General features: G+C 45.6%; 1 protein-coding gene across 1 annotated transcript in view; it reads right to left on the reverse strand.

The window, feature by feature from the left end:
• LOC103593005 (signal-induced proliferation-associated 1-like protein 3) overlaps positions 1–22925 on the reverse strand; it is a 218448-nt gene that overhangs the window by 124458 nt on the left and 71065 nt on the right. Inside the window, exon 2 of the mRNA XM_008575915.1 lies at positions 1897–1964. The gene's annotated coding sequence lies outside the window, so the exon portion shown is untranslated. The remainder of the gene's footprint in view (positions 1–1896; positions 1965–22925) is intronic.

Below are 22925 nucleotides of genomic sequence, written 5' to 3' on the forward strand. Positions count from 1 at the left end.
GGGTCCTGAGGCATGAATACAGGGATCAGACTCTCCTCCCACAACCAGGCACATTGCCATTGCCACCACCAACTATGTAAGGAGCATGTCAAAAACATCACCTCCACGTGGATGGCCCACCACAGCCACCATAATAACCATGGCTGCCGTGAAAGAGGCTAGACACCACAACCACTGTGCAGATGGTCCACCAGCCACTGGAGTGCACTGACACAAGGAGAGTCACCAGCAGAGACCAAAGAAAAGAAGAGGATGTTTCTCTCCACAAAGCTCATTCCGGAGTGACAGAAGAAGCATCTGCTCTACGATAATACTGGGGGACCTGACCACACCTCTCAACACTGGACAGATCATCTAGACAACAAATCAACAGAGTAACCATTACTCTTTCAGAAGGAGAGAAGAAATCTAGGGTAATTGGGTGGAGGGGGAGATGGGGAGAGATTTGACAAGGGGCATAAAGAATAAGTACGATTTGTAACAATATATATGCTAGTAATATTTATTGATTTTTTCAACATATGTCAACACTGAACCCCAAAAATGTGTATAATCAGTTAATTCAATAAAAATTTTTTTAAAAAATTAAAACCGAAATGTAAAAAATAAAATTAAATAAATTTACAAATACTGCTTGGGAAAAAAAAAAAAAGAATGTCGGGTGCTTTAGGGAAAGGATTTCGTCTGTTTTGTTTATTCCTGAATTCCCAGTGCCTGAAACCTAAGAATAGGTGCTCAAATGCATATTTCTTGAGTGAAGGAAAGAAACGAATGAATGAACAAATTAAACCTCATCTCTTCCTTTCCAGTTCCCTAAGGCCCAGGTTACCATGTAGGAAAAACGTCAGTCATCCTGCAGTTTGAGAGGTGACACTAAGAATTCACTCGGATTTGGGACTTTTTACCACACTAAAAAGGAATGTGTTATATTAAAACAAAAATCATCTATGAGTCTATATGAAATAAATTAATAACAGAATAAAGAAATAAATGAGGGGGAAGGGACAGCTCTTTCTTACAGAAGAATGCCAATTAATAAATGCAGAAGCAATCAGGGACATATAAAAAAATCACCATCAGGGACATACCACAGAAATAATTGTTGCAGGCAAGATCCATCCACCAATGGATGCTCAAATCAGTGGATGGAAGTTTGAGGATATAGCACAGTCTCAGAGTATCTGCCCCAAGATACCTATTAATTACAAAGGGAAAACAGTAACTTTATAGTGGAGAGACCACCTTCGCCAAGTGATCCAGGTGGACATCACCAGTAATAAGATGCATAGACATCATGGAGGGTGCATCACCTCTGTGCTGTTCTTCCACATTATGCATAACCTCCACTGAGTCATGAGAACACACCAGACAAAGCTAAATTGAGACATTCTACAAAATAACAGAGCAGTCCACTTCGAAAATGTCTAAACTCCAAGAACTGCACATCAAAGAGTGAATTTTAGTATATGCAAAAATGTTTAATTGTATTAAACAAACAAACAAAAAAAAGCGTGCAATACACAGATGGATGCTTATGAACAAAGCTCTCCAAGACAGGCTACTGCTGGGGACAGTGCAGTGCGAGGCATGCTGTAGAAGCATCCATGTAGCATGGTTCCTTTTCCTAACACAGCAAACTAAAATAATAAGTGTATATATCCATAAGCAGGAATGTTCATGTACCGAAAAGGTCTGGCAGGACACCTACCCAGTGACAGACAGCAATTACCTCCGAGGGAAGATATTAGGCTTGTGGGTGATGAAAGGGACAGTGAAGGAAACTTCCATTTTCCCTTTGATACTCTTCTGTATAACTTTTTAAAAAAATAATGATGATGCTTATATATGTATTTTAGTCATGAAATTTAAGCAAAGAAATGGCCATACTGTACTCACCCTAAGTACGTTCTGGACACTAGTACTCCTTGAGGGTCCCAGGAGAGCTGATGTCAAAAACTGTGCATCTACACAGAGGGGAAAAAAGAGGTCATGTCTTTTTTTTTTTTTTTCCCCTTTTTTTGTCTTTTTCGTGTCCAGCAACGGATCGCAACCTTCAGTGTCGCGCCCATACCGGACCGGGACCGGCAACGGGATCGCAACCCCCGGGGCTGCGCCCGCACCTCGCTCAGCCAGTGAGCGGCCAGTCTGTATGTGGGATCCGAACCCTCGGCGGGAGCGCCGCCGTGCTCCCAAGTGCGCCACCGGGCCGGGCCAAGAGGTCATGTCTTTTTTTTTTTTTTTCCCCTTTTTTTGTCTTTTTCGGGTCCAGCAACGGATCGCAACCTTCAGTGTCGCGCCCATACCGGACCGGGACCGGCAACGGGATCGCAACCCCCGGGGCTGCGCCCGCACCTCGCTCAGCCAGTGAGCGGCCAGTCTGTATGTGGGATCCGAACCCTCGGCGGGAGCGCCGCCGTGCTCCCAAGTGCGCCACCGGGCCGGCCCAAGAGGTCATGTCTTTGGCCAACTTCAGCTGTCCTGCCGCACATCCATCATTCATATACATACTCCCTCAACAAATACTTACTGAACACTTGCTATGTGCCATGCACTGAGAATACACTAGTAGCCAAGACGAATTTGCTGTCCTCAGGGAGCAGATATTCTAGTAGGAAAGGAGGACGATAAACAAATAGGCAAACCAAGCCAGAGAGTGGTCAGTGCCTTGATGCAAACTAAACAGGGTGAGGAGAGTGATGGACTGCTATTTTACGCAGACTGCTCATGAAGGCCTGTCAGGAGAGGATAGAGGCCTGAACACACGTGACCACAAACTTGTGACCATCTGGGAAAAGAGTCTTCCAGGACACAGGAACAGCCAGTACAAAGGCCCTGAGGTTGGGGCATGTGTGGAGCATTTCAGGAGCAGCCGGGAGGCCCATGTCGCTGTCACAGGATGAGTGAGGGGGTGACTAGTAGGAGGTGAGGGCAGGGAGGTGATAGGGGCAGATGGAGGGCTACTGTGACATTTCTTTCAGACAACTGTAAGCAGAGGAATGACAGAAATAGCACTTGTCCTGATTTATAACTTTATATTACGAATTTATGTTTTTGAATATTTAGTACAGTTGTTTATATTTGAATGGATATTTCATGGATGAATGAATGCCTCCAGGCTGAGACACCATTGTCTGTATCGCTCACCATCATGTTCTGGGTGCCGGCACAGGCCGGGCACTAAGTCAGGGAGATGAGATCTGAGAGGATGACCAAGAGCCATCCTATACAGAGTGGCCATTAACAAATGACCCACACTCCCAATGTGTCAGCTCTGTCCTAGCAGACACGTGCTGACTCATTTCCCTCTCCCACTTACCCTAAGAAGTAGAAACTATTATTATTCCTGTGTTACAGATGAAGCAACTGAGGCAGAGTGGGTAAGGAACCACTAGTTGAGGGTGCACAGTCAGTCAAAAGTATACTACAGCCCGGATGTGAACCTAGGCAGCCTGGCTCGAGCCTACTCCTGACCACTTGGCTAGACTACACAATGACGGGGGCCTAACTTCAGGCTGGCAATGTCTTCTTGACCCACTTCTCCAATACTGTAATGTCTAAATGCTACCCAAACACCAAGGACAAGCTCAAATGCCAGTCAGCTCTTCTAGGAAGCCTCCTCGGAAGGAAACCTAGCAAGCAGCTAGCCGACTTGTCAGAGTTCAGGCATCAGGACACCTTCAATAATCCTGCCCCAGGGGGTTCCTGGAGAAACCCAAGGCAGTTGTTAACCTCTCTCATGCCAGGGATCCCTGACAGCAGATTGGTGAAGAAGGATGTAGAGTCCTCAGAACTCACAATATTTTTGAATGTATAAAATACAATAAACAACATTACAAAAAAACCCAATCATATTCAGATATCAAAATATCTGTAAAACAAATCCCAATCTGAGATACAGTAATATCTGTGCTTCTTTTACTAATGCTTTAAATAATAAGATCTAGTTGTTATAGTCCAATAACTATAGTAATTTAGAAATAGATGAGTGTAAATGACATTTTATGATATCTGCAACAACTGTAACATGATACAGAAATACCCATGATTTCTAGTGGTGACAAAGTCACAGGTGTTGCTAATACAATTGTGGTCTGTTGCCCTCATTCATAAGGAAATACTAAATTTCAGTTTGGTGGTAGAGAAAACAGAGATGTAATATTTTTCCCATCCAACTTCATGATCCTCTAAGGGATCCACCCTTCAAGGGTCCATACACCCAAGATTAAGAACCCCTAAACCAGACCTGAGAGAGGGTAAAGGCAGAGTGGGTTCCAAGGGAAGGTAACAATTGGGGAGTATGGGGCAGATTCAGCCTCGTGAACTTAATGTGGAGAGGGGCGTGAGTGTTGGCTGTTTTGGCCCACCCTACAACCATTCCCTTCCTGGGTCAGCTCCTGAACCTCACCTTTCCCACTCAGCCTATGGAATTCCTGTGGGAATGACCCCACACATGGGTTGGGGGAGAGTGGGACTGGTCATCTGATCCAGGCCTGGCCAATAAAGCCATAGCACTCTTCCCTGTTCCTGGCTTCAGAGATGAATGAGGGTGGCCTTTGCATCAAACCACGAAGCCAGGATAAGAGCCAGTAAACACCAGCCCTTGGACATGTGCTAGGACTATGGGAAAAGAGATGGTTTATTTCTCCTCGGGCTGCTACACTGGTTGGATCTACCTGTGGAACTGTCAGGGGCTGCCTCAGAGCCTCCCTGAGAATAAAACCAACAAAGAGGAATACAGAATCAGGAGGGAGAAAGGAACAGCATCCTGGTAACCTCATGTGAGGCTCTGGATCCAGCCATGCCTGCAGCCATTACAAGTAGAATCTCCCAGGCTGTAAGTCTATACGTTTTCTTTTATACTTAAAAGTCGGTTGACGTGAGTTTTGTATTTGTTCACACAACCAAATGACTCTCAACTAACACAAAAGGGCAGAGGCAACTGCTGTTCTTGATGATTCCCATAGCTCACTACCAGGCCATTCAGAAAAGTACAAAACAAAATCAGAAACAGTTACTAATACAGAAAAATATAGAAAGCAAAATACAGAAAAACACACACTTTAAAAAGGCTCAGAAATGGCTTCTTGGGCAGTTGCTATCGTTAAGCTGGTTTATGAAGCCTGAACAATTTTGGTTGTCAAGATGCTTGGCAGGACAGGAGGGAACCAAAGCATCCAGAACATTTCCTTTATCATCAGACTTCCCAATAAAAAATTCCTGGAATGATCAGGAAGCCCCTGCAACAAAACTCTTCTAAAATTTTAACAACCACCTTTTAAATTGCAGTGGACACTACTTTTCTGCCACTCTAATTTCTCTCCCTTTCTTTCTCTAAAGTGATGCATGTGGCTCTTTAAAGGCAGGTTGGCAGTGATGTGCAGTGACACCAAGTCTCTCTGAGTTGGGAACCAACTTCCTGCTGACTGAAAATGTGAATGTCCATCAGTCTGGGATCCCACACACAGCAGAGAAGAAAATGCCAAGGGTTGGTGGAACCAGAAGCAAAGGAGGGCTACAGGGCCAGGAATTCACTCTACTTCACTCTACCTGGGAAGGGAGGATGCCCTTGGAGGATGCCTCAGCCATCCCAGAACACCCATGGCCATGGCCCATCTGTCATGCACATTACACTCACAGGCCAAGCACCTCACTTCCATGGGTTTATACCGAAAACCAAATCCCAGATGAGAGAATGAGTGGGGGAGGGAATATCCTAGCCTGACTCCTGGCCTGCATGTTTCCTCCCCTCAGCCACAGGGATTGGCTCTGGCATGATCCAAGCAGGGCCAATCAGAGCTGGCCCTGGAAATTTTGCTGCAATTACTGGAGGAAAGAGATGGATGTGAGGCAGAGACTGCTGAGGGATTCTTTGCCACCCTGAGGGGCAGTGGGGAGACTCAGAAAGAAGTCAAAGCTAACAGGCAGAGCCCAGAAGTGAAGAGGCGCACATTCCTGATGAAAATACCTGAGTGGTGACTCCAGTTAGGCCAGCTCTGGGGTTTTCAGGTCCCTGAGCCATTAACTTTCTTTTGCAGTTTAAGCCAGTTTGAGCTGGGGAGATCAGCACTTACAACAGACTAATAGAACAGACAGGAACCTTAGAAGTCAATACAGCACACCTTCGTGTTTGGGTGGATATGACCCTTCAAAGAGGCTTATGCGGACTGGCCAATTAGCTCACTCAGTTATTATACTCGGTAGAGCGTTGTGCTGATAATACCAAGGTCAAGGGTTTGGAACCCCATACTGGCCAGCCACCAAAACAAAAACAAGACAAAAAAAAAAAGACAAAGAAGCCGATGAAGCAAAACTATGTTCATGTCTCTCCAGGAAAAAAAAAAAACAACAACACAGAACACTGCATATCTCAAGGACGTCAGAGACTTCTGAAGCCCCCATCTATAGGAACTCAGTGAAAATGCTTTGATCCAGTCTGACCTGCTCACTTGACGGATAAGGAAACTAATATTCAAAATGTTTAGATGACTTATCTGGGGTCCAGGGCCAGCTGGGAGGCAGAGCTAGGCCCCCTAGAGCCCCAGGAGGTTTCAACTTGAACTCCCCTGAGTACAGTCCTCTGGGGAGAATGCAGAAAGTAAGGGGAGGCAGTGAGTGAGGATCTAGGTCTCCATACCTACATTTCACCTACAGTAACCCCGCTTTTTTTCTTTTTTATGAAATGGTCTTTCAGAGAAATGACTGACAAAAGTGCCACAACTCCATACAAAACCAATGTCTTATATTACTTTTCAGAGAACTTACATGTTAATATCTTGGTTTTGATCCTCACTGACACCCTATGAAGCAGGCATTATCACCACGGCTCTGGGCCAGCCAGGGCGCTGCTCTCCTGCCCCCAGTGCACACCTGTGCTTTTCTGTGCTTGTACTTCTGGCCCTGACTTTTCTCTTCCACCCTCATATTTCCATCTCAACTCATGTGGAAGGGATTATCCACTCACACCTCTTCAGTCCCTTCAGTTGTTCCTCCCCGTGGAAGAAGAGGTGGCTAATCTAACTGGTTGGAGATGGTGACTATTGCTGGCACCTGCTTTTGCGTGCGTAGGATTATCTATCAGCCTGCTGGGACCAGGCCAACCAGCTCTTTTCTCTCCCTGTGCCCAGAGAATCAGGTTCTCATCTGTTTTCTGCCTTGGAGCAGGACCCACACCCTGGGCAGTATCCACCCTACCTCTAAGAGGGCCTGGCCACATGCACCCTCTCTTGACTAAGCAGTGATGGAGGGCAGCCAGGACTTTATCTTCCATGCAGCTGGCTGGCTAAGTGGCTGGTCTAGGCATTAGAACCAAACCACTGGGGCCTTTTGCCATAAGCTGTATTCTCCTTTCTAAATTTTACCAGAGCTTCATGTTGGGGCCTTACTCACCTACTAATAAAATGGTTCAATCATCCTTCACTTAGAAGATTCCCATTATACCCATCTCCATCCTGTACTTGAAACAGTGACTTTGGAAAATATTTGTTCATTCAACCGACTCTACCCTACATCCCAACAAAGAAAAGCTGACAAGTGAAAAAAGGACGTTGTCTTGGGAAAATCTAAGCCTTTAACAGTGCTGAGATCTTGCAATTAATCATGTTTTCTCTTATGACCTATATTCTATTAATAATACACACTGATTTAGCACTGGTTCTTTCACTGATTGATGCAGTCTATGAATACGACTAAGGCTGGGGCACTGACTTCGAGGGTCTCAGTTTCTCATTTCTCTCCCCCACCCCCACACCAACCATCCTTAGAAGATTGTGCTGGTACAGGGCTCTGAATACAGAGCTGTGAGGACTTCACTGTGCTAGGGGGCCTGATGGCTATCCCGCCTCCAGCTTAGCCTGAGCATCTCCGTGTTAGAGTGGCTCACAGACAGAACTCTGCAGAGAAGCTGCTCAGGGAAAACAACACCACGGTGATTTCCGACGCAGCAGATTGGCCAAAATGTCAGAGTCTGACAACACCAAATGTGCTGAAGATGTAGAGTAAGGGGAATGTTCAGTCACTATGGGTGGGAATCTGAACCCACAGACCTTGGTGTTATAAGGCTGCACTCTAACCAACTGAGCTAACTGGTCAGCCCTGGAACAAACATTTTTTGAGAGCAATTTGGTGATTTCTTGTAGAGATGAAGAGACAGTAACCTCAGTGACATGCTTCGCTTCACCCACTGACAGGTCCCGGTCTCCCTGCTAAGCTCCCAGAGCAACGAGTGGTCTTGTAAATTCTCATTCTGGATTTTGGCTTTACTACATACCAGGCACTTTTTTCAGTTGTTTAGCCTACAAGTCATTTACCTTCATAACAACCCATAAAGTAGGTCTTCCTAGGGTCCCCATTTTTAACACACCTGGAAAGTGAGGTACAGAGGTAACTTGCCCAAGATCACAGCAAGTAGGTGGCATAGCCAGGAGGGATTTGAACTCAGTGGGTCTGGCTCCAGAACCACCAACAATGCCACCTCCTAAACTCAACAGTTAAGAGTATGGGCTTAGCCTTGAACCCTATCTCCCTCCATATACAGACATCAATACAGACAGGTCAAAGACCTAAATGCAAAAGGAAAAGTTGGAGTGTGTCTAGAAGATAACACAGGAGTATATCTTCATAACCTTAGGGTAGGCGAAGCTTTCTCATTCAGGGATTCTGGAAAAGTGTTTGCTCTCTTCACAAAAACGGTCAGATTCATCCACATGGTGCTTTGCCCCTTCACCAGTCTGCCTTTTTCCAGCCAGGAATGTGGATGTGACAGCTGGATTTGAGTGGGTCCCACTTGTCCCCAGAACACTACCCTGCCCAGAATAAAAGGGCTGAACTCTCTGGGTACCCCTGGCTTCCTGGCGAAGGTAGGCACAACAGCCATCTTGTAGCCAGGGGACAGCAAGAGAGTCAGAGCAGTGCTGCTGTTGACCTGTCAGCCACTGATCCTGTCAGCCTGTCTCTCCAGATGTTATGTGACACAAATGACCACCTATGTGTTGAAGTGACAATGCCACTTGTGTACTCCGATAGTTGTTGCCAAATGCATTCCTAACTGAAACACCTGCTATAGCCAGGTTTCAGCAGTCACGTGCTATGCCACCACCCTGGAGAGTTTGCAGAGAGCTATTGATGTGGATTTGAAGGTGTCTCAAAAAGACTCAACTCAGAGACCACTTCTGGGAATCAAAGATTTCCATCAAGGATAGCTGATCAGAGGCATCTAGAAAGATGACCCGGTGCCTGAATTCTCGGAGGACCTGAACCAGGAACAACTTTTTTCTCCCTACAGACTTCTAAGAACAGTCGGGGTGACTGTCATTTTAAAGTCCAAGTCCAGACTGCTGGCACAACACTGTGGTGTGCTGGCCCCAGGCTCATGGGCCAGGGAAATCCTGCAGAGCTTGTGGATCCTTTTTCCTCCTGTCACCAGCCATTTGATGGATGTGCCAACAGTTAAGCCTCTTCCTGAATTCCTATAAAAACGGCTTGTCAATGTGGTTTCGAATGCTGAGTGCTTTTCCACAAAGCGCTCTCCAGATCCCAGCTAATCAGACAGAAGATACAACAGTGGTCAATCTACCAAAATAAGTCAGACTTTATTTTTTAATCCTCTTATTCATAATATATTGAAAGGGAAGGATGAGGGGAAAAAAACATTATTAACAGTGAGAACATCTGTGGTTACTTAACCTCTGTGCCTCAGTTTCCTCATCTATAGAATGGGGATAATAAAAGGGGTGTTGTGAGGATTAAGTAAAAAATTACTCCATGAAAAATGTTTAGAGCAGGACCTATCATGCAGTAAGTGTTCAATAAAAGTGAGCTACCATTATTCTTATTGCTGGTAACATGGTGGGTTTCTTAGACTGAAGGCCATTGAGAAGTCTCCAAATCCCACCCTCTGGTCACCCAGACACACAGTGAGAGTCACTGCTCTGATTCTGGCCACTTAGGGAAGGAAGGAGGCTTAAGGTCCAGACTAATGAGCAGAAGCTGGCTGCCATGGCCCAGGGTACTGTGGGCAGGAAATGGACCTATTACAGTTGCTAACTGCCAACCCAGAAGCCATTCTTTGCTTCCTTCTCAGGATGCTCAGCTAAGACTACATTTCCCACCCTCCCCTGCAGTGAGGGGTGGCCAATGAGATAAGCAGAAGTCGGGGGCTTAGAGGAAAACTCCTTACCATTACCAACACAAAGCTGAGCTATGCTTTTGTGTCCATTCCCCCACCCCATTCCCACCTGAACTCCAGACTCACTGGCTTGACTGCAGCAGTCATATTGGGCCATGAAGCCACCTTAAGGATAAAAGCCTTGTGCTAGGGATGATAAAGGAGAAGGATCCTCAATCAAAGGATCCTGTTTTTCCTGATGATTTTGAAGCTGCCACACCAGCCCCAAACTGTTGATCTCTGGACATTTTACTCATGAGAGAACCACCTTCCATTGAGCTTATGTCATTGTTATTTCTATTCTCTGCTATTGGCAGCCAAATGCTCTTTTCAAATAAAACCGTGGTCTTACACAGCAGACAAGCAATGGGACCGTGTTTTACACCAGAGAAATCCTTCCGGCAAGCTGTCACCATTTAAAGTACCCTCATGCTTTGGGATTCCCACTTTCTCAACACCAAGGAGAAAGCTAGATACAAATTTCCCACAGAATGGTGTTACAATCATTTTGCCTTAAGAGTGGATAAAATGAGAAATATCTGAGATGTGTTGAGTCATTCATTCAACAATTATGAAGCACTATCCCACACTGGACACCACATGAGGTAGGGTGCTAGATACAGTGAAAAGCAGATGTAGTCCCTGCCCTTACAAAGCTTACAGTCCAGCATAGGGGAAGAAAATAAATAAATAGGCAAGAGGATACATATATAAATACGTGGAGAGAAGTACCATGCAGGAACCAGTGTGAATTTAAGCCCAGAACTAAAGAAAAACAATAAGGAAGCTACATGCGAGTGGGGGTAAGAACAGCCCAGAATGTCCATTAACTGAAGAATGGGTAAACAAATTATGGTACATCCATACAATGGAATATTATACAGCCATAACAAGGAATGAAGTACTGATACATGTTGCAACATGATGAGCCTTGAAAACATGATGATGAGTGAAAGGAGCCAGTCACAAAAGGCCACATACTCTATGATCCATTTATATGAAATGCCCAGAATAGGCAAATCAATAGAGACCAAGAGTAGATTAATGATTGCCACGGGCTTGGGTGAGGGAAATTGAAGGGTGACTGGGCCCCTTTTGGGGCCGATGAAAATGTTCTGGAATTAGATACTGGTGATAGTTGTACAACCTCATGAATACATTAAAAACAACTGAATTATACACTTTAAAATGGTGAATTTTATAGTATGTGAATGACATCTCAGTTAAAAGACACTCAAACAGCTACCCGGACTGAATTATTGGATAGGTAATAATATCTCTAATGAAAAAAAAACGTATCCCAGGAGATGGAGGAGGATAGATAAGTCTGTTCTAAGAAACTCACAGGGGGGCTGGCCTGTGTGGCTAGATTGCTGTGACAAGGGAGGGAATGCCACAAGATGCAGCAGAAGCTGGCAGGGCTGTTTGGGCCACAGTCAGCCATATGCTTTTTATTCTAAGTATGATGGGAAGCAGGGGAATGATGTATTCTGATTTACATTTTTGAAAGGTCCTTCTGATGGTTGCATAGAGATTGTTGGTGTTCGAAAGCAGCAGGGAGAAACAGTGAAGGAGTTGTTGCCATATCCAAGGAGAGTCAACACCATGCCCAGGGTGAGGGCAGCACAACAGAAAAGGAGGAGGCTGGTGAAGATCTGTTTCAGATCAAGGATAAACAGGCCTTGCTGAAGGACTGGCCATGGGGGTGAGGTAGAAAAGGAAGATTCAAGAATAACTTTCATATGGTCTCACGAGTTTTTCCAAAGTGATTATCTGCCAGATTTGAATTGCATGCGACATTAAGAGCAGCTCACCAAATGCCTGTGAAGTAGGTCATATTTTTGTATTTTCAATAAAGATGTGAATTCTCAGCGTGTATACACAGATATGTGTGAGCAAATGTGTAGTTGATGGTGTCATTTGCCAACATGGACCACCATCCACCAGCAGATGGCAGAGAAACAGGCACAGGTAAGGATACTGATTATGTTTTAATTAGAATGCATAGTTAATTAAAAATGTATCTGGCCCTAAAAGTGTTTTAATCCCTAATGTTAAACATACTACCCTTAAGTCAGTTTACATTTTGGCAGCAATAGAACCGTATCTCAATGTGGATGTTTGTTACTTCATGTGACAAACCCAGACAGGGCTGGCTTCAGGGTGTGCGACCCAAGCAGCTGCACAGGGTCCTTTGCTTGGTCTAATCTTCTGTCATGAAATTCTTAATTATGTCATGGCATTCACGTATGGTATTCCTGATGCTCCCGGAGCACAAGATTGTGGCGGACCAATGGTGCATGTGAGTTCAGCAAGACTCAAAGTGAGTATAAGGTAAGTGTATTATTACATCTACAACTGAGTAAGTAGGGACACTGACAACTGTTAAGAGGCACTTTCATTAGAGCCAGAACTTGCTTCCAATCCAGAAGGAAGGCAATGGCCTTCTAAGAAACAAGAAAGACCAAGGAATCCTATTATATCCTTTCTTACTAGCGATACTTCCCTGAATTAGCCAACCAGGTATGCCGAATGATGATGTAGAAGTAAAGAGAAAGATAAGGCAACCCACAGTTCCTTTTCCTCTCAGTCCTTCCTTCCTTATCAGTAAGCCAAAGGTGGAGTGTTGGTAGGATGTACACGTATCAGGATATGAAAGAAAAACAGTCGAGATGGTTTAGTGCAGCATTTCCATTGTTCTGGTAAGAGCAAAAGAAATATGCACATATAAGCTACAAAATATAAAGTGTGTAATTTAGTGATTCCACACATGGGTGAAATGACCTTATGTTTGCATTTAAAACTGGCATGGCACAATATAGAGATAAAAGGTAAAGTTCATGCTAGTAATTTAAATTTAAAAAAATTGTTTTTACATAGAATGAATTAAATAGCAAATAAAAATCACTACCACAAGTCGAGAGAGAGACCACAGAAGAAAGGAAAAATTTTATATTTTAGTACCCTTAATGGCAACTTTTTCCTGCTTTTTGAACTAGGGGTCCTGTGTTTTCATTTGACACTGTAAATTACATAGTCAGCCTGAGCTAGAGGCAGGACAGACTGATCGTTGCCTCAGCTTGGATTCATCAAGGATCCAAGTTCTTTCCGTGTTTCCCCTCAGCCGCCCTTAGGATGAGTCAGTTTCATCCCAAGACTGGCTTCCCTCTTGGTCACAAGATAGCTGTAGCTAGTCCTGGAGTGTGTCACCACCCCTTGTTGGTTCCCTTGCCCTGACCACACCTCTAAAGAAAGCCTTCATTGGAGGCTCTTCAATATTGTCACAGGGGTTTCCCTCCAGGATCCCAGCAAATGCAGGGAGTCAACTCCAAAGGCCGCTACACACCCTACACAAGATAAAGCCACTGAGTAACAACTAGGTCTTCCCTTTGCTGCAGAGGTCAGAGGAGTAGAGAAGCCAGTGAGAAGTGAGCTCTGAGTTCTGATGAACCACCTGTACGAATGGAAACAGGAAGATATGCTGCTCCAGAGACAGGAAGTGTTCTCTTTTTGGTGAGAGGATGAGGGGGTTTGGGGCACAGTCGAGAGAGGGGAGAAAGCGCCATGAATAAATGTGATCTAGTCAGGGGCTGGGAAGAGGCCCAATTTGACCCTTATGCCTTTCCCTATAAGAACAGCCACTGCAAGTGAAGCCCAGAAGGAGACAAGTTGTGACCCAAAGAGGTCACAAGCCCCCATCACTGACAACCACATGCCTTCTGAGGGGAGCACCAGACCTTAGAAGAATGCATCCTTATCCTTGAACCAGGGTAGGAAAGTGAGGGGAGAGGATGCAGAGTCTCACAGAAGACAATCCCAGGGCACCGTAATCAGAGACCACAGCACCAAGGGTGCCCCTGGCAGGGCCCAATGCAATGGTCCTGTGAGGACCCAGAGCCTTCATTCCAGGCCCACTATCCCCAGCAATAGGGTTCATTCTAAGAAAGGGGCATGAGAAGTGTTCCACTGGGTGGCTCTGTGTGGTGGCCTGGGGTGGACAGGAGGTAAGTTGCTGCCTGTGCTGCCTGCCCCTTGAAGCCTTATCTGGAACACAGCCAGAGACCTGATGTCTTGACTTCAGCATCTCTGTAACTCCTCCGTGTCAGTCTCACGAGTGGCAGACTCGGTGGCGCTGCATACTTCACATTTGACCAAACTGTGCTTATTTCATTCTACTGCACGACTGGGAAATAGGTCACACTACTGTCACGGTCAGTGAGAAGTGAGTTCTCACCACAGCACCTCGTACCATGAACATGTTTGCCTCTTCTAGCCTGACAGAGGCCCAGGTGAGCTTTTACCAACACCAATGCCATGGGCTCTCCACCTGTGGGCCGCCGTGCCCTCCCATCTGGGCCTCTAATATGTCAAGTTTGTTTTGACCACAATTGAGGACATTGCAAAGTTTTCCAGATAGAACGCCAGGCTAAGCAGGCCATGTGTCATGGAAGAGAACGAGGTAGAATACCCATCCCCCAAATAAAATGAACAATGACTTTTGTCAATGAATTTTATATAAACAGTATTATATCATATTTATTCTTCTGAATCTTGCTTTCCCTTAAATAAATCATAGAAATGCTTTCAAATCAACTAAGTAGTGTTACCACTCTTTTTAGCAACTAATATCCTAACGGTATGAATGTGTCATATTTTAATCATTTCTTGAAAAATGGACATTTGTTTTATTTCCAGGGTTTATGTTTTGCTTTGCCACAGCAAGCAATGCTGCAATAAATATCCATCTGTACTGGGGCTATTTTTTTCTGTAGGGTGGATTCTCAGGAGTGGCAGTGCTGGTCAAAGACTATTTATGAACTATTGTATAGTTATATCATGATTTCCACATCAAGGTGTAGAACTGAATGTATAATATATATTTGTTCTTGTACTGAGTATATCTGGAACAACACAACTGAAATGAGAATCCACAGAGGAGGGGAACTGGGTGGCTGTGGACAAGGGAGGGAGACTTTTCACTGTACACTTTTTGTGCCATTTGAATGCTTTATCACATGCATGTAATCCTCACTCGGGAAAAACAAATAAGATTTTTTTCAGACTATCTTCTAAAAAGGTTGCAATGATTCACACATCCTCCAGCAACTTGGGAGAGCACTTAGTTGAGCTCATTAATAATGCCCTATATTTTTCTGCTTCAAGGTTGTTCCTTTTTTTGACCTTGTATGAGCTGAAACATGTCAAATTTTACATTCCTGTGATGCATGATTCCTCCTATTCTATAGCCCTTTGGCAGGCAGAAGGCAAATTCCCAGAGATGCTAATTTTGACAGTGGTCAGCACCTCCCAGCAGCACAAGAGAGAAACCCAGGCTAGGGTCAGAGGCAGGTCTTCATGGCAGTAGGAGACAGGAGCAGGGGCTCTCTCTCCCCACATGCTTGCAGGTCACGCTGTTGTTTTAAACTCCTACTGGCTGAGCTGCCCTCACTAGCTGACCGGCCTAGAGTCCACCAAATGCCTGAAGCCCCTCAGAAAGGGCGAGGGAGACCTGCAGCAGCAGCAATCACTGCTGTGGGACATGCACTCTCAAGAACAAGGCCAGAAACAGAAACAGGAGGGAGCAGGGGACAAAGAATCAAGTGCACACAAACAAGAGGCTTTCTTGTTTACTTCCTACAGATTCGGTCTTCCTCCAGTCTGGCCCACAACCAAAGGCCTGGAAAGCCACTGCTTTTAATTCCTGGGAAAATAAAGCTGACCTAAATGCAGAGAGCAAGGGCCCCAAGAATGGCAGGAACTCTAACCTGATGCACCTGCTGCTGTGATGCTGGCTGAAACGCTGGACTTACCTGGGGAGGGAAGGGAAGGGGAGGAGTTGGGGGGGGGAGGAGGAGAGGAGAATGGACTTGGCTAGATGAGAGAGCAGCTGTGGGAAAGGTGGGGGATGGGAGAACATGAAAGAATCTCAAAATTGGCAGCAACTCCACACGATTCAGTGGTGGATTCAGGTCAGGTGCTGCCATTCCACAGCCCTGGAGACTCCTCTGCCTCACACCCCACACTCCAGCTGGTGCTGAGCTGGGTGCAGGGGAGGCTCCCTGCACAACTGCTATAGCAGGGCCCAGGTCTTTGCTCCAGCAGTTCTCCCTACCTGGAATGCTCTTGCCCTTGATCCTTCAAGATTCAGCCCAGCAAGAATGTGTGCACGTGTCTGTGTTGGCTGAAGCAGCCTATGTGAGTGGGAAAAATGGGAGACAACCTGAGTGTCCACCAGCAGTGAATGACCAACAAATTGTGACACAGACACACAATAGAATGTTACGACCTGGAATGCTCTTGCCCTTGATCCTTCAAGATTCAGCCCAGCAAGAATGTGTGCACGTGTGTGTGTTGGCTGAAGCAGCCTATGTGAGTGGGAAAAATGGGAGACAACCTGAGTGTCCATCAGCAGGGAATGACCAACAAATTGTGACACAGACACACAATAGAATGTTACGTCTCTCCTTCCCTCATCCTCCCATAGCAAGCCCGTTAGCGAGCTCTCTTGCCACAGCCTCCAAAATATGTACTGAATCCATTTCCTTTTCTCCTCTTTGTCAGGCCAAGCCACCACCATCTTCTTTCACCTGGAAAACTCCATCAGATCCCCCACTGGTCTACCCGAGTCCACTCTTGCCTTCCTAGATTCTACTCACCACACACAGCAGAGGGATCGAATTAAACAGAGATCACATCAGGTTGCTTTCCTGTGTAAAATTTTTCAGCACCTCTCAGACCTCATCTTCTTCACCCTTACTCAACCATCACCCTAATGCTCCCACCACACTGGCCGCCTTTCCCTTCCTAGTTTATTCCTGCCCAGGGCCTTGACACATTTTCCCCTAGCTATTCTCAAGGCTGGCTTCTTCCTGCCAGTCAGGTTTTCCTGTAACTGTCCCCTGATCAGGGAGGCCCTTTGCTGACCACCCTAGCTCAGGTGGCCCCTACTTCACCCTGTTTTTATTCCTTGCAGAGTACTTATCACTACTGCTGTTTTTCTTTATCATTTGTCTTGCTGATGAGAACATGAACTCTACGGGTGCAGGGCTTTCATTCTGTTCACAGTGATATCCCCAGACCCTAGAACAGTGCATGCCACCCACAGGATGTTCAGAGAATATCTGCTAAACAAATGCTCTTGAAGCTCTTAGAAAAAAGATATATCTGCATACATCTGTTGTCTTTTCATTGAGTGAAAAACAAAAACCAGACTCTGTGACTGGAGAGACACATTTCTATGTGCATAGAAAGAGACCCTGGTTATTGGTCAATACATGAGCCCCACCCTGGGTTCAGCATAATTCTGATGAATACTCACAGCCATCCATGGAGGTTAAGTACTATTAGCATTACTTCTCTATTACAGGTGAGAACACTGAGACTCAGAGAGATGGAGTAACTTATCCAAGGTCATACAGTAGGTAACTGTAGAGCCAGGGCTCTATCCATGCAACCTGACTCCAGGGAGAGTGTTCTTAATTGCTCTACTAAGAGCGGTGGCTGCTGGGAGGAAGAGGGCTGAGCAGGGTTACAGACATCTATATGGAACATAATTAAGAGAGACTTGACAAGGAGAGTCAGAGATGAACAAAGAGAGATAGATGTTTGGTCATTTGTGTGGCAAATGTCTATGAGAAATAAACAAGCAGAAGGCTCTCTACCTGCCTTCCTTCAGCCCATCAATGCCTCATGCTGGCCAGCAAGGCTTTACAACAGGATTAAGCAGACCCTGCTCCTGCTCTGCTGGCCAACGGAGCATCTGAAAAGCAGACAGGGTCGCAGTGTGGCCACATGGCCAGGAGAACACCATCTTGGTGGTCAGCTGGAGCCGGAATCAAACCCCAACTCTGCTGCTTAGCAGTGTGTGGCACATCACTTTTTACTAGGCCTTTCTGAGTCCCAAGCTTCCTCATCAGTAAAATGGAAGGAAAAGTAATATCCACCCTGGATAGGGCTGCTGGGAGGGTCAAATGAAGTGACAGGAATCAAGTGCTTGGCAAAATGCCTGGCACAGAAGGAACCCTAAAAGATGTTGGGAAAGCTGTTGTAACTGAAATACTGAAGAAAGGTTGAGAACATCCCTTGGCAAACTGGACTCTGATAATATTAAGCACACTGCCTAGTTACAGGTTCTCCAGAGGAGAGCACCTTCAGAACGAAGTTTCCTTCTCCTTCTACGTATTCTCCATGGAATAACTGCCCAGATCGAGGGTCACCCAAGCCAGAGAGGAGAGGTGTGCCACCGGTGGCAGGAAGACTGCATGGTGCAGGCACACTTCTTGGCACTTCCCAGGCAGGGCCAGTGGAAGGGACCATGAACTGTATCTTATGTCTCAAGGTGACTGGAAGAGGGAATACAGGTAAAGGGAGAATTTTCATAGCATAAAAGGCAGTCTGGGGTAATTTCTTGCTTCTTCTCCAGTCAGAATAGCAGCAGATCCTTCAGTGTGCTCGTTTCTTAGAGTCCATGCAATGAGGGAAAGGCCCCTGGGGGCCTCAGGTTCATATCTGTAACACGAGGATAATATTCACTATTCAGGCTTGCTCCCATTCATTCAGCACACACTTATTAAGCAACTACTATGGACCAGACACTGGGGATTTAGTAAGGAACAAAACAAAGATCTCTGCCCTCATGGAGCTCACATTCTAAGGAAGATGGTACAAAAAGCAAACAAATGTGTAACACTAGTCAATTATAAGCTCTATAAGGAAAAATAAAGTGGGGTAGAAAGTGACAGGGAAGGCCTAAAATTTTAGAGTCCTCAGGAAGGCCTCTATGAGGCAGTGTCTCAGCCATTCCAGCAAAGACCTGAATAAAGTAACTAAATTATATATACATATAATTATATATACATACATATATTATATATACATATATATATATAATTTTGGATGTAACATATATTATGTGTATGAGGGTACTTCAAAAATTTGTGGAAAAATAGAATTGAAAGATAACAAAAATCTTTCCGTGAACTTTTTAAAGTACCCTCACGCACATACATATAGCCAAGAACACAGTGCCGGGTATGGAAACCTAAGGTAATCTAATTTGACAACAAGTATTCCACGACTGGCTGGAATTGGAATCTTTACAAAACCAACACTGTCCCTCCATTTTCCAGTAGGCCCTCTGTAATCAAGACTAAATAAAATAAAAATAATAAAAGGTTTCTTTTTCTTACTTGGCAGCATACCATAGACATGGAAGTCCCCTCCTATCTGGCCCTGATCCCACTTTCACAGCTGCATAGCATTCCACTGCACAGGCAAACCTAACTGATGCAGCCAGTACCCTATTAGTGGACACGTAGGACATTTCCCATGTTTTGCTCTGACTAGCACTGCTGTAATAAATGAGCTTGGACAACAAGCTTCTTACACTTGGAAACATCTGTAGGCAAAAATTCCTCGAAGCAGAACTGCTGGGGCAAAGGAAAGGTGACTACAAGGGTCATGTTGAGAGCTAGTGCCAAAGTCCCCTCCAAAGTGACAGTTCCATTTTCCCTCCCACAAGCCTGCCTGCTTCCCCAAACCACTGCCAGCAGTGTGAGCTCATGCCTTTTACTTCTGCCCTTTTGAGAGGTGAAAATGTTATCTCAGCATGATCTCAATTGGCATTTCTCTTATTATGTACAGCGTCGAGTATCTTCTCATGTGTCTAAGAGACATTTTCTATTTCTACAGATGCTGTCCACAGCATTGTGCTGGACAGGTCATCTCCCTTGACAGTATTCTCATGCCAGTATTCAAAGTCTACCCCTCTTGCCCCTTTCCCTCTCTTATGTTCCCCAGGCCCTAGAATGCAAAAGGCCTGAAGCCCAACATCTTGTCCAAAGCCTACAAGGTCAAGCATGACTTGGCTCTGTCTGCTTCTTATACCTTCTGTTGTACCATTACCCCCTTACTCATGACCCTTCCATGCTCGAGCCTTTCACTCTTCCACACTGGCCCTACCCCACACAGAACCTGTGCATATGCTGTCCCCAACCCCATCCCGAAATCACCACTGCCACCACCCTTCCCCAGACTGGCAAACTCACACTGACGCTCTCAGTCTCAGTACCACCTCCCCCACTAGTTACAGGACCCGTGGCACCCAATTCTTTTTCTTTTTTTTTTTTTTGTCTTTTGTCTTTTGTCTTTTTCCGTGTCCGGCAACGGATCGCAACCCTCAGTGTCGCGCCCGTACCGGACCGGGACCGGCAACGGGACTGCAACCCTCGGTGTTGCTCCCACGCCTCGCTCAGCCAGTGAGCAGGAACTGGTCTGTATGTGGGATCCGAACCCTCGGGCGGGAGTGCCGCCGCGCTTCCCAAGCGGCGCACTACCCAGTGCGCCACCGGGCCGGCCCTACCCAATTCTTTTTCTACATAATTTAAATTCATGTTTATCAGGTGCTTATTTTTTTAATACCCCTTCCCCACAGACACACAATACACTGAGCTCCATGAAGTTGATGACCAAGACCACGTGGTTCAGAGCTGAATTCTCCACATCCAGTGGAGCCTGGCACAGAGAAGAGTGGCTGGGGAACGCCTGTAGATTGACTGACTGAGACACATACTAAGGAAGAGGAAGGTGGCACTGGGGACACAGCACGAACAACACAGATTCTGCCCTTTTCTGATGGGCTCCCTTCTCCTCACCCCTCAAGCTCACATGTCCCCTTAATCAGGAAGACTTCCCTGATGCCACTTTCCCCTCCCCACAGAAATAAGGTACTTCCCTCTAGGTACTCACAATCCCCTGTGCTGCCCCCCAGCCCTGACCCCTCTGCCTGTGCCTCCCCCATCATAGCCCTTACCTCTCTGGGCTGTCTTTGTGTGGGGACAAGTCTATCGTCCTCCATGGATTATAAACTCTGATAGGACAGGTTCTGGGGTTGTCTTGTTCACCACTCTGTCCCCAGAATCCCACAACCTAAGGCCGGGCCCAGAACAGATGGCCAGTAAATGTTTGTAAATGAGTAAATAGTATGTACCTTCTAGGAGAGGAAATAAACATTAAACAACTCATTCCCAATCAACCACTTAACCAGCACCACACTCTGAGCCATTAAGGAGGAATCCGGGACACTGGGGCACTATGAGAGCACATAAAGGGAGGGATCTTTACCCAGGGTGGGAGGCAGGGGTTGCTCCCTGAGGAAAGGACATTTCCACTGGCCTCTGGAGGAAGAAGAAGAGCTGGCAGGTAAAAGAGTGTAGGGAAGAGGTTGCAGGAGGGCCTGCACATGCTGGTGGGATCTCTGGCAATGATTTGCTCACCCCTGCTCTCAGCTCCGATGGGGCAGGCCAGCTTTAACCAAAGACATCTGCTCAGAAATGAAGCATCACCATGTTCTATCTAGAATCCCCACATGTTCTCAGGCCAGATTCTTCTGGAGTCACATTAATCCAGGGACTCCTCACCACTGAACGTTAACATGTAACATGTGCTAAGTGCTTACTATGCGCCCAGCACCATGTTACATTCTTTATATGTACTAACTCACTAAATCCTCACCTCTTACCACACCCATATTCCAGCTGAGAAAAGAAAGGCCCAACAGGGTGAAGAGATTTGTTTAATGTCAACATGGCTAGTGGGTGGCAGAGCCGGGCCTTCAAGCTGGGCTCTTACCCTCCATGCTATACCTTCTCAAGGCTACCAGGATCACAGAGCCCTCACTCAGAGTTCTCATGGACTTTTGCTGAGGTGAAATTTTCCTCAAATTTGGCAATCTTGTCCCCACACCAGCCTGGATTATAAGCAGCAAATAAGACAGGCAGTGATGCTGGTGAAGGGAAGTGGGTTCAGGCTGACACCAAGAAGAGACAGGCACAGGGACAGAAACTTGCCGCCTGGACTCAGGACGGCAGAAAAAAAAGAAAACAGAGAAGCTGCCAAATGAATGTGGGGCCTGATCATGACTAACAGGGAGATCGTTAAGAAGAAGTAAAATGCTTTCTGGAGGGAGGTAGCGGGGTGAGAAACACACTTGTTACATGTATGGAAATATTTAGAAGGACAACCCACAAGCCAAAAAACAGTAACAGTGGCTGCATCTGGAAAGGAGAACTTGGGTGGCTAGGGGATAGAAAGGGACAGACTTCTTACAGTATACACTTCTGAACTGTCAACCCCTTGAATTTATTAGCAACTCAAAAAATGGGTAAAATTAATGTTATAGTATACAACTGACCCTTGAACAGCACGGAGGTTAGGAATGTCAAACCCCTACGCAGTCAAAAACCTGTGTATAACTTTTGACTCCCCCCAAAATTAACTAATAGCCTACGCAGTCAAAAACCTGTGTATAACTTTTGACTCCCCCCAAAATTAACTAATAGCCTACTGTTGACTGGAAGCCTTGCCGATAACATAAACAGTCGATTAACACATATTTTGTATACTGTATTCTTACAATAAAGTAGGCTAGAGAAAAGAAAATATTATTTGCCTACTGTTGACTGGAAGCCTTGCCGATAACATAAACAGTCGATTAACACATATTTTGTATGTTATAAGTATTGTATACTGTATTCTTACAATAAAGTAGGCTAGAGAAAAGAAAATATTATTTAGAAAATCATAAGGAAGAGAAAACCACGAGAGATCACTTTTCACTCACTGCAATACACAATTTACTGGAGAGACGAACCGCTCACACAGAGATGATAAATGTCACCTGGCATTTTTTTTTTTTCCTTTTTATCTTTTTTCGTGACCGGAAACGGATCGCAACCCTCAGTGTCGCGCCCGCACCGGACCAGGA

The sequence above is a fragment of the Galeopterus variegatus genome, unplaced genomic scaffold, assembly GCF_000696425.1.
Source record: "Galeopterus variegatus unplaced genomic scaffold, G_variegatus-3.0.2 Scaffold1256, whole genome shotgun sequence".
NCBI classification, from domain to species: domain Eukaryota; kingdom Metazoa; phylum Chordata; class Mammalia; order Dermoptera; family Cynocephalidae; genus Galeopterus; species Galeopterus variegatus.